This window comes from Lissotriton vulgaris, chromosome 4_1, assembly GCF_964263255.1.
Source record: "Lissotriton vulgaris chromosome 4_1, aLisVul1.2, whole genome shotgun sequence".
Classification (NCBI taxonomy): Eukaryota; Metazoa; Chordata; class Amphibia; order Caudata; family Salamandridae; genus Lissotriton; species Lissotriton vulgaris.
The window spans coordinates 1,157,617,277-1,157,629,609 of NC_141691.1; positions in this window are offsets into that span (position 1 = coordinate 1,157,617,277).

Consider the following 12,333-nt stretch of genomic DNA (forward strand, 5'->3'; position numbering starts at 1 on the left):
AAGTTAGAAGTATTGAACCAATTGAAAGCAGTAATGCTTGCAAAGAGACCTCTACCGAGGCCAACACAGTTCGAAGCACTTAGTGCATGGTTTAGAGCAGCACACGAAAAAAGCTTAAAGAGACGTCAATAAAGAGTGAGACGATCGGTAAAGGCAGTGCAGGATGCAAAATGGGACGATGAAGCTAAGAAGTGGAGAGTGCAAAAGATAGTAGCAGACAAACTGTTCACCATGATAGAAGCTACGGGAGAAAAGAAACCTCTAGAAGAAGATGAGGATAGTGAACCAGATGACGACCTGATAGAGAGACTATTAACGGATAGACCACCTCCGTACAACAGAGAATCCGAAAGTCCCGTACTACAGCAAGGGGACGGAGCTAGATGGGGGGAATATAAACCGCTCTCAGTAACAGAGTGGGATACCAGGAAAGGTGAGGAAGTACCTCAATCTAGTCCCGAACAGAGAGTAGTGGGAAGATTTGTGGTCCAGAAGGCGCCAGAAACGGAGCATGCAAGGTCATATCAATTGCCGGATGCTCTACAAGTACCTGTCACCATAGGCCCTATAGTGTCAATATACAACCCAGAGGGGGTCCAGCAGGAGGAACAGGCAAGATGGGACAGGGAAAGGGCAGAGATGGAGAATAGGAATAACACGATGAATCCTCAGAGGCAGATACTAGCCCCAGTGAGTCGGAGTACCCCACTAGATTCCGCAACGGGTCCCTGGATAGAACAAGGGGGTCAAAGAGGATCAATGGATTTGAGGGGACCGAAACCGAAATCCTATAAGGAATTAAGGGAATATCTGAAAGAATGGGATACTGCCGAAGAGGCTCGGAATAAAAGTTTAGAAACAGGAGCAGAGTGGAGAGACCAGGATAACAAGATCCTCTCTCATTGTGGAGCTGGCGAAAGCAGCCCGGAGTGGGAGAGAGGGAGTCAAGGAAGCAGGGGAGATACTTGCCCTACTACCAGTGGCAATAGGCAAATGTGCAACGACAGGAGTGCAGGGTGTGGGGAAGTGCCTCGCGTCATCTTTAGTGAGGGAGAACGAAGGACGCAGGAGTACCGAAACACTTTCAGATGCACACACCATACCCCGGATGAGAATGTGCAACATTGGAATCACGGGAACATGGAGAGTCACGAAGGGTCTCGCCATGCGTCCGGTAATCAAGAGCGAAGTCATGAGAATATAGGGAGTCGCGAAACGTCTCGCCATACATCCGGTGATCACGAACGAGATCGCGGGAGCATGGAGGGCCATGAAGGACCTTATCGTTTGTTGAGCGACACCAGACAGCAAGCGAGTTACAGAGGTTTAGAACAGCACGGAGGATCCTATCTCGTATCTGGAGAAACCGAGCCAAAAAGACGGAATGTAGGGATGGGGAATGGAGCAATGTTCCACCACACCCCAAGGGAAGATGGAAAAGCTTGGGATCTAGAGAGATGGGAACAAAAAGATAGAAGAAAAACTCCTCATAACTCACCTGTGCTTAGGCATAGGGCGCATAGTGGAGGTGAGAGGGATGTAAGAGAACAACCTAGGACTGACGTACTGAGAGCTGAAATAAAAGCAAGACGCATAGATGTAATGAGTTTAAAATCAGACTTGGATGAAATAATTGATGGCACAGTGGCGATAGAAAGGTTAGAGCTGTACGATCCAGATGAAATACTGTTTTTATCTAAGGATGTTACTCGAAAAGCAAGGGCAGCTCATGAAAAGTTATCTGAATTAGCAGAAAAGTATATGATAGACATGTCACGAACTAAAGCCTTACAGGCCAACCATAGGCTGAATTGCACGGATCGGGATCTAGATGAACGTAGAACGATTGGGCTAAGAGTACACATAAGGGAACTAATCATGTGTATCAGAATATGGAGAGATCTGGATAGATGGGAGGAAAAATGGTCCAAGAGGGGATCTGTCAGAAGGAGTGCACTTGTGAAGTCCCAGGATACAGACCTAATGCGAATGGAAGCTTTCCCTTTGCGAGAAATCGCGAACGGAAACTACGTTCATGTACCCTGGAGTAGGGGGGATTTAGCGGCATTTTCCAACTCTTTCCCAAAGCTTAGAGAAAACCCCGTGGAGTGGTACAAGCAGGTAGAGAGATTCGTGAAAATCTCTAAGGTACTGTGGATCGATTTGAACACTTTGTTTGATATCGTAGTACCCGGAGATTTGTGGACGGCATGCAAACTTAGCATCGAATGGCCCACTTGTGAGCCTCCGAGAGATACCCGGACAAACGGTCCATCAGATAGAGTCATGGAAAAATACGAGAGAGTAATTGCATGGCTAAAAGAGAAAGTGCCGGTGCAGGATATAGACTGGGTTAAGATAGATCGAACAACTCAGGATCCTAAAGAGACCGTTCACGAGTTCTATGAGAGATTACTGAAAGCATTTAAACAGTACAGTGGATTGGACGTAATGGATCCTAATGACATAGGACAGTTTGTGTCGAATTTTGTTCTCGGATTGAGACCGGACATAAGTCTGATGATTCAACAGCATTTGATCTGCTGGCAAAACAAACCTTTAGATGAGATTCTGAGGTATGCAAGGTACTGTAGCGATGAGATAGATTCGAAGGCAAAGAAGCTTAAGGAAAAGCTGATGTTAGTACAGATGCAATCAGCTGGAAAGGGTGGACAGCGACAACAGGGAACAGGAACGCCAGCCAAGAAACAGAATAATCAGAACAGAGATGAGGAAGAAAGACCGAGACCGAGAATAGATATCGCAACACTGAAAAGGACAACCAGGTGTCATCAGTGTAACGAGGTGGGACATTGGAGACGCGAGTGTCCTTACAATGTCGAGATAGGGGAATTAGAACAGGAGGAGGAAGAGGTACAGAACAACATGGTTAAGGGAGCAACAGTCCCAAAGGGAAGGTTTATCAAAGGTGGGACTCAGACTCCTCGAGCCCCGTTTCCTCAACCGCCTCGCATTACAAATGGAGGGAAAACCTATAGACAAATGCCATTGTTCGTAGGAGGAGAAGAATGCTACTACGTTGATCCTCTTACAGGGCAACGAGTGAATAGGGAAGAAGACTGTACTTTAGGAGCAGCCCTGGAAGTAGATCAGAGAGGACCATACGTAGAGGCTGAAGTAGCTGGATGTCCTACGACCTTTTTGGTGGACACAGGGGCGACTAGATCCACGTTGAGATCAGCGGTAGTCCCAGGTCTGCCGATATCAGGAGAGATGATTCAGGTGGTAGGAGTCGCAAACAAGAGGATGACGAATCCTCTGACGGAACCAGTGTCAGTGAAGATAGGGAATTACAGTGACGAACATCAGTTTGTGATCTGTGATTCTAGCCCGGTGTGTTTGCTAGGAAGAGATCTGTTGTGTAAACTGAATTGCACAATACATTGCACACCTGAAGGAGTAGAAGTGCAGACCAACGATGAAGATGCCGATTTCAAGGTTGTAAACTCGCAGGAATGCGTGGAACTATACCCTACCTTAACAGTGGAGGGGCTTCCACAGGACTTGAGGGAGAAAGTGTGAGCTGAGGTGTGGGATTTTACTGGTGAAGAAATAGGACTGATCAAAGGAGTAGAACCAGTAAAGATCATGGTAAGACCCAATGCCGAGTACCCAAGAACACCACAATACAAGTTGACACCGGAGACGATTGCAGGAATAAAGCCTGTGATCGAATCCATGATTAAACAGGGAATACTGAAGGAGATCGTGGGTAGTCCATTTAACTCCCCGATTATGGGTTTACAAAAGCCTAGTGGAAAATACAGAATAGTGCAGGATCTTCGAAAGATTAATAATATCGTTGTCTCATGTTGTCCAGTGGTACCGAATCCATCAGTGATATTGTTTCAGATACCGTTCCAAGCTGAATGGTTTACCGTGATAGATTTGTGCCAGGCTTTCTTTTCGATTCCATTAGATGAAGATAGCCAGTATCTTTTCGCTTTTAAGCTGGAAAATCGCGTTTTAACATGGTGTCGTATCCCTCAGGGGTATACAGAAAGCCCATCGATTTTTAACCAGCTGTTGAAGAAAAATCTTGAGAGTCTAGTACTGCCCAAGAATTCAGTTCTGGTCCAGTACATAGACGACCTCCTAGTTGCGTCAGAAACTGAGGAAGCTTGCAGAGTAGACACCATCACCTTACTAAATCATTTGGCCGAGAACGGACATAAGGTGTCTCCAAGTAAATTGCAATATTGTCTTACTGAAGTGCAATACTTGGGCCATAGGATTGAAAAGGCAAAACGGAAGGTGTCTCCAGACAGAATAGAGGCGATTATGAAAATGAACGCGCCTAAAACACAGAGAGAAGTCAGGATGTTTCTAGGCATGGTCGGTTATTGTCGGCAGTGGATAGCCAACTTCTCACTGAAGGCAAAACCGTTATTACAACTGACGCACAAAGGAGTGAGTGATCCGGTACCATGGGACAAAGATTGTTTGATGGCGTTTTTGCAGCTGAGGGAGGATTTGTGTCGTGCCCCGGCTTTAGGAATGCCTGATTACACAAAATCATTCTTGCTTTATTGCTGCGAAAGAGAGGGATGCGCTTTAGCAGTTTTGGCCCAGATACACGGAGATGCGCGTAGGCCAGTTGCGTATTTCTCGGCTACATTAGATCCAGTAGCCGCAGCGTTGCCCGGATGTCTCAAATCCGTAGCTGCAACGGGTGTCAGCATTGAACGATGTGAAAGCGTGGTAATGGGACATCAGTTAGTGGTGTACGTACCGCATTCTGTGGAATTGTTAATGACCAGGACTAAGACACAGCATCTGACGAATAGCAGGCTCACACGCTACGAGCAGGTCATACTGGCTGCCGAGAATGTGACCCTAAAAAGATGCTCCGTCTTAAATCCTGCAACTTTGATGCCACTTCCAAATGATGTGGATGATGAAATTTGTACAGATCATGACTGCCTTGATGTGACTGAACTATGCACCAAACCGAGACCGGATATCGTAGATGAGCCATTGACTGACCCCGATGAAATTTTCTTTGTTGATGGTTCATGCGTAAGGGACGATATCGGTCAGCTGAGAGCAGCTTATGCAGTTTGTACAATTACCAGAGTCGTAGAAGCCGCTTGCCTGGAAGGAGTACACTCCGCTCAGGTAGCTGAAATTATTGCTTTGACGCGTGCCTGTCTAGCAGGTAACAAAATTCGAGTCACCATATACACCGATAGCCAGTATGGTTTCGGGGTAGTTCATGATTACGGGCAGTTATGGTCTCAAAGAGGTTACATGACCTCCTCGGGTTCTCCCATTAGGAATGGAGAATTCGTGAGACTATTGTTAGATGCATTGCAAGGACCATCAGCTATTGCGGTTGTCAAATGTGCTGCGCATACGAAGAATGTAGACTTTGTGTCGCAGGGCAATCGCTATGCCGATGAAGTAGCGCGTTACTGCGCAGAACAAGGATATTCTCACACTGATGTGAAAGTGGGGGGAATCCAAGAGAGAACTGAATTGACAATGTTGTTAGACACTGTAGATACGTGGGATGAGCTAAAGAGTGTTCAGGAGAATGCACCAGATGATGAGAAAAAGGGCTGGGAAACAGCTGGGTGTACCAGAAGCGAAATGAATTTCTGGATTTCTGCAGATGGGAGAGCAGTTTTACCAAATGAACTTGTTAGTCCAATGGCAAGGAAATTGCATGGATCAGCACACATAGGTAGAGATGCCATGGTGAGAGTATTCAGACAGACGTGGTTTAACCCTAAGTTTAGAGTAGCGGCAGAAGCAGTATGTCAGCGATGTGCGATCTGTCAGCAACTAAACGTAGGAAAGAGAACACCAGTCACATTGAGTCACATTGGGAGGTCTGGGGGGCCTTTCAATAGGATGCAGCTTGATTTCATAGAAATGCCTAAATGCAACAGACTCAGATACGTTTTAGTGATTGTCTGTATATTTTCTAGATGGGTTGAAGCTTACCCTACACGTAGATGCGATACACTTACAGTAGCAAAACTGTTACTTAGAGAGTTAATACCGAGGTTTGGGGTGCCATCCTCTTTGGAATCGGACAGAGGAACTCATTTCAACAGCGAAATAGTGAAGATGCTATGCTCAGCTTTGAGTATCGATCAGAAGCTCCATTGCAGTTATCGACCAGAAGCTTCAGGGATAGTAGAACAAATCAATAGCACAATAAAATCCAGACTTGCCAAAGTTTGTTAATCAACATCTCTGAGTTGGCCAGACGCACTACCAGTGGTTCTTATGAGCATACGTAGCACACCAGATAGAAAAACGGGTTTCTCTCCACATGAAGTGCTAATGGGGAGAGCTATGAGATTGCCATCGGTTCCGACTGCAGCGTTATTGAACATCACAGACGACTTGATCTTGGACTACTGCAAGGGACTATCTGATGCCATTAATTCTGTGTCCCTCCAGGTCCAGGCTGCAGAGGTTCCATCAGCACAAGACTTGTGCCATGACCTGAGTCCGGGGGACTGGGTTTTGGTGAAAAAGCATGTCAGGAAGAACTGCTTAGACGTGCGCTGGCGAGGACCATTTCAAGTCATACTTGTTACGAACACTGCAGTGAAGTGTGGAGGCCTGCCAAATTGGATACATGCTTCACACACTCGAAGAGTGCCAACACCTCTAGAAGAAACAGCTCCTCTCTCAGATGAGAATCCAGCGGAAAGTAGAGAAGTCACAGAGGGGGAAAGACAAGCTGTAGAGGTGTTCGAAGAGGCTGAACCTGTGTCGGAACAGGTCGACGAAGGTCAGGATACCAGTGAGATCGAAGTCGCCTCAGGAGAAGAAAGTAACTGGGAGATTGAATCAGATACTGAACAAGCTGAGAGTGACCAAGAGACAAGTCCAAGAACAAGGAGCAGGAGGACAAGGAGTGACGAAGCCAGTTGGCCAGAGAGAAGGAGAAGGCCAAGCCTAAAGGCACAGCAGGAGAAAACTCTTGTCCCAATCTCTGAAGAGTCGGATCAAGAAGAGGAAACTACAGACTCAGGCACTGAGAGTCCAAGAAGATCGAGGAGGGTACGTGTGCCCTGCAGAAGGTACGCCACCCCAGAGTGGACTTATCTAGCAGATGTCTTGGGGACAGAAATCTGGGAGAGTGAGAGAAGTGAAAGTAGTCAATCTCGATCCATTTGTGGCAGTGGAGATATGGATGTTGACGCCTGGACTCGAGACTGAGGGATTACTGACTTTCACACTTCCCATACCCCCATACTTGAGTTGGATCAAAGAACTAGTGCTAAATCGATTACAGTTTCCAACTTTTGGTCATCAAATTCCGGAAGAAGAAGAAAAAGTTATTCGTTTTGAACTATTGGAACTTGTTGTGAAAGCTGCAGGTACAAGAATAATTGTTGATGTATAAAGACTTTTGTATATAAGTTATAAAGAAGAAGATAACCTAGCGCCGAGTGGAAAGAAGAATAAAATTAGGGATTACATTTAGAGGACGGAGAAGGGTTAGGGTTGTCTGTTGTTAAAGAGAAAGAGACATTGTTGCGAAAAAGAGACTTTGTTGATAAAGAGCACTTTACAGACTGAGAAAGAAAAACTTTTTCGCAAAAGAGGGAGTTACGCTGTTTGACAACATGGAGAACGGCAACCCAAACCGAAAAGCTAAATGTATAATAGGTACACTAATAGCAGTAGTAATTTTCCTCATAATTACAGTAGTGACCATATCATACATAATAGGAAATAAAAGTGATAAAGAAACAGCAGATGTAAAGCCTGTAACGACTTTGAAACCTGCTCTTGATGGGAAGAAGGAGGAGAGCAATGTTATTCGTGAAAAAGCGTTACTGGCAAATGAAGCTCGTAGATTACATGTAGATGAGTCACAGGGAAACTTTAGGTCAAATGCATATGCCAAGTTATTGTATGAGTATATCGATGCCATGGAGGCCAAAGATTGCTATGTATGTATGCAATTGCCGGCTTCTGTAGATGAGGGCATCAGATATCATCATCTCCCACTGACTTATGGGATAACATGTAGTTTACTGCTTAGTATATTTTATGGTAGAGAAGGATTTGAGTACTACTTTTCAAATTATGATTCGGTACTGCCTGAAGTTCCGAATTATAAGCAAATGAATAAGTGGGACTATTACAAAAAGGAGGATAGATTAGCCAAATTCTTCCTTCCTTGGGATACATTAGATACATCATACGCACGCAGAAATAATCTGACTTGCAAGGTGTCAGAGATTGAGAAAAAGTTCATAGGACAAGTAGATGACCGATACAGAAGGCAGAAGATTCTAAAAATGTCAGGACAGTGGAAAACTGATTGGACCGAAGAAGAGAAGGCACATAAAAAGAAAGGGAGCAATGGTCCAATAGCTTTGGATAGAACGCAGAAAGGAAAGTTATGTTTAACTCGAAGCAAGACATATTATGAGAATGTATTTGTAGGTGAAGTTAATTGCGAACATGCTTTTAGATTAGAGTACTACACGAAAGATTTCATGAAGGAGATGCAGGTGATTCCTAATGTATATTTTGTATGCGGAAGAAATGCCTATGTAAGACTGCCTGACAATTGGTATGGTTCGTGTTACTTGGCAATTGTCTTCCCCAAAATATATCATGCAAAGGATTTAGCGATTATAGAAGGAAAGGCTTCGACAAGAACGAAAAGAGAAGTAGGCGATGCAGAAGTAGTAGGAGACGTATTTGGAGCGATGTTTCCTATGTTAGGTTTAATACTTAACGATGTTAAGATCAGGAGACTAGCTACAGTCGTAGATAGATTGTCTGCAAGTACTGCAAGGTCATTAATGTTAATAGAAGGCGAGATGCAATCGATCAGAGCAATGGTTCTTCAGAATCGACTTGCTCTTGATGTACTATTAGCAAAAGAAGGCGGAGTTTGCAAGGCTTTGAAGGTTCAGGAATGTTGCACTTATATTCCTGATAATTCAAAACCACTTGGGAAGGTCATAAGAAACATTACAGAGATACATCGAGAAATCGAAGATTTAACAAAAATAAATGTTTGGGAAAAAGTAGGTCATGGAGTAGGAAAGGTTGGAAGTTGGTTTGCCAACCTTGGTAAAAGTATTGTATGGTATATATTAAAACCTGTATTAATAGTATTAATTTGTATAATCACATTGTTAGGAATTGTGAAATTGTATAAATGGTATAGGACGAACCGGTTACACAGATCTATGAGAGAACAAGAAAGGAAATTAGCTGCTTTACAAGATCAACAGTATAAAAGTTTGAGAGCACTTGAAATGATGAAAAGAGGGAATGATGTAACTAGTTCTGTGTAAAGGTGCTATTCAAATTGCATTTAGTGATGACTCCTAAAAGTCATCAAAGGGGGGAACTGAGAGAGCGCAATTTGAATAAAACGTATATCCGAACCATATTTAGAAGCATATCGTATAAACGTAGGAATGAAATATATATCGAACGTGAAGTTGATGCTTATGGCATAAAGTTAACAGATGTAATCAAAGTAATATAGGAAATGTAACTGTATTTATTCTTGAACATGCATTAGATTTAAAAGGCCCGTATGCATAATGGGCTAATGTAGAAATATAGAAATGCTTACGAACAGAAGAACGTGCAGAGTAGAATTCATGTACGCGTGTAACTTTAAATGCAGAAACGGCGAGAAATGTAACATGGAGAAATGTGCAGAGATCATATATAACGATGTAATAAATGAGAATATAAGATTATATTCTATGTAAAATGTATTCACTTATAAGTAAATGAATTGCTAAATGGGATCATATATAATTGTGTTAAAGGTTATACTGAGTAGAAGAAGTTTGTAGGAATGTTAGAAGAGTTAGGTCATTTGTGATTTTAACCTGACTGACCAAGGGTTCGCAGGAGTGTAGTCCGCTGTTGGTAATTTAGTGGGCTCACATGAGTCGTGAATAGCCTTGATGTGAACGTGCGAGTCAAGGAGTCTAGTTCTTGTTAGATTTAAGGTGACAATGCTGGACGAAGTTTATTGCCTAAACGTGAGAGGAGACGCTTGGAATTTGAGTCTTGTTTTGAAATGACCATTCACAAGACCAAGAAAGGTTACATATATAGTCGTAAAGAGTAAAGTTCTGATGAGGTGATAAACTTTGCTCCGAAAGTGTCAAATGTAACTTCAATGAAGTCACCAGCAAGAAGACGAAGATGGCGTCTAAGGAGAAAGGTCAACTTAACGGACGACGCGAAGAGACGAAGCTATGGAAAGAGCCAGAAAATGACATCATGGGTGAAAGTCCGTGGTGGGCGTCGAAGGGGCGTTCCACCCACACTGTGATTGTGTATTTAGGGACAGCACCCTGGGGAGAAAGTAGCACAAGAGCTCAGAGCGCAGAACAGAGAGATCAGAGCGCAAGAAAGCAGTAGGCCGAGGACCCTTAGAGAGCGGATGGGTAGGCAGAAAGGGTACTGCTTCTTAAACTTAAGTTACCTTTAGAGGCTAAGAGAGTTTGAACTTCTTAGGGAGTCAAACTGCTGACACCTTTTTAGGGTACTAGAAACTTGCGAAGTAAGGATGTCACTTAGTATAGAGTAGGGACAGATTTAACTTGTATTCTTTCTTTTGTAGATGACGCAACGGAACCACATCATATCTATGCTTTTTAATTTGTTGATTCTGGAACTGACTTTAATTGTATTTGTTTGTAGACTGAGGTTCTTTAGGGAATATATGTTCCTTCTAGTTCCTGTATATTTGCTGAACCTTATCCTGAGAGGATTGTATTTGCAACTTTGCTTGATTTTATATTAAATCTTTTAAACTTTATCAGTCGTAAGTGGTTCTTCAGAGTTGCGTCAGTTTATGGGGTTTATCTAACCTATGCAGGGGTTGTCTTTTACTCAATGACAGATAACAATCGATCCAAAAATAATGAATGAGATAAGTTATCAAATTGATCATAAAAGATATTAAAATCTCATTCCCCGCACCCACAATCAAACTTTACTTCCGTAGCCTCGATGTTATACCAGGACTGGATGAGCTACTCTTCGCCTCTAACGATACTTGTGGGGAAATTATGGGGGTAATTCACAGCTGTGAGTCTTTATGGACCGTTATCACAGGGCTCAGGGGGATTGTTTGCATATTACCTGTAGGTTTAGGCAAAGGCAGTAACCTATTTACAGATTAATTAGTAGGTTCTAGAGATAAGCGCCTTTCTGCTAATTGAATTTCATGGTTCAATAGTGATTCAACTCTTATAATGAAGACGTCTAATGTGACAGCAAGGCCCTTACGATTACTCATAATTTTTACCTGTAGCTTTCAACTTGTGAAAGGAAAGTAACACAATAATTAAAGGCCGGAAAGAAGCATATACAAGAGCACAGCCTATTTAACAGTTACTGAAGCCCACACCCTCTAAACTGGGTGTAACACAACTAATTTGGCTTACCCCACAGATGTCAACGTACAAAATGATGGGGGTAATTGACAGCTGTGAGTCTTTATGGACAGTTATCACAGGGCTCCACGGGATTGTTTACGTATTACCTGTAGGTTTAGGCGAAGGCAGTAACCTATTTACAGAGGAATTAGTAGGTCCTAGAGATAAGCGCCTTTCTGCTAATTGAATTTCATGGTTCAATAGTGATTCAGCTCTTATAATGAAGACGTGTAATGTGGCAGCAGGGCCCTTACGATTACTCATAATTTTTATCAGTAGCTCTCAACTTGCAAAAGCAAAGTAACACAATAATTAAAGGCCGGGAAGAAGTACATACCAGAGCACAGTCTATTTAACAGTTACTGAAGCCCACACCCTCTAAACTGGGTTTAACACAACTAATTCGGCTCACCCCACAGATGTCAATGTTCGATCGTTAGGGGGGTGGCCCAGTCCAGTCTCAGCCAGTCTCTGATGGGCGTGGAAAGGCCTGCCCTTAGCCCGCGCGCGTCCCACGGTGCAGGATCCCGTGAGCGATTTTAAAGCGCCTCCTGGCGCTTTGCTCTGACGCCGTTAATCGGCACCGCTGTGATGATGAAGTCCCGGTGGTCTCGCGGCGGCAAGTGGAGTGGAGCATGGCGCGTTGCAGTCCTCCCCAGGACTGATGCAGGACTGATGCAGGAATGCAGCAAGGTAAGGAAATGTCCTGGACTGGCGGCAGAGAGGATTCAGAGGGACCCGCGGTGCAGGAACCCTCAAGCAATTTTAAAGCGCCTCCTGGCGCTTTGCTCTGATGCCGTTAGTCGACGCCACTGTGGGCCACTGGGAGATGAAGTCCCGGTCCCTGTGGTCTCATGGCGGCAAGTGGAGTGGAGCGTGACGCGTTGCAGTCCTCCCCTGGACTGATCTG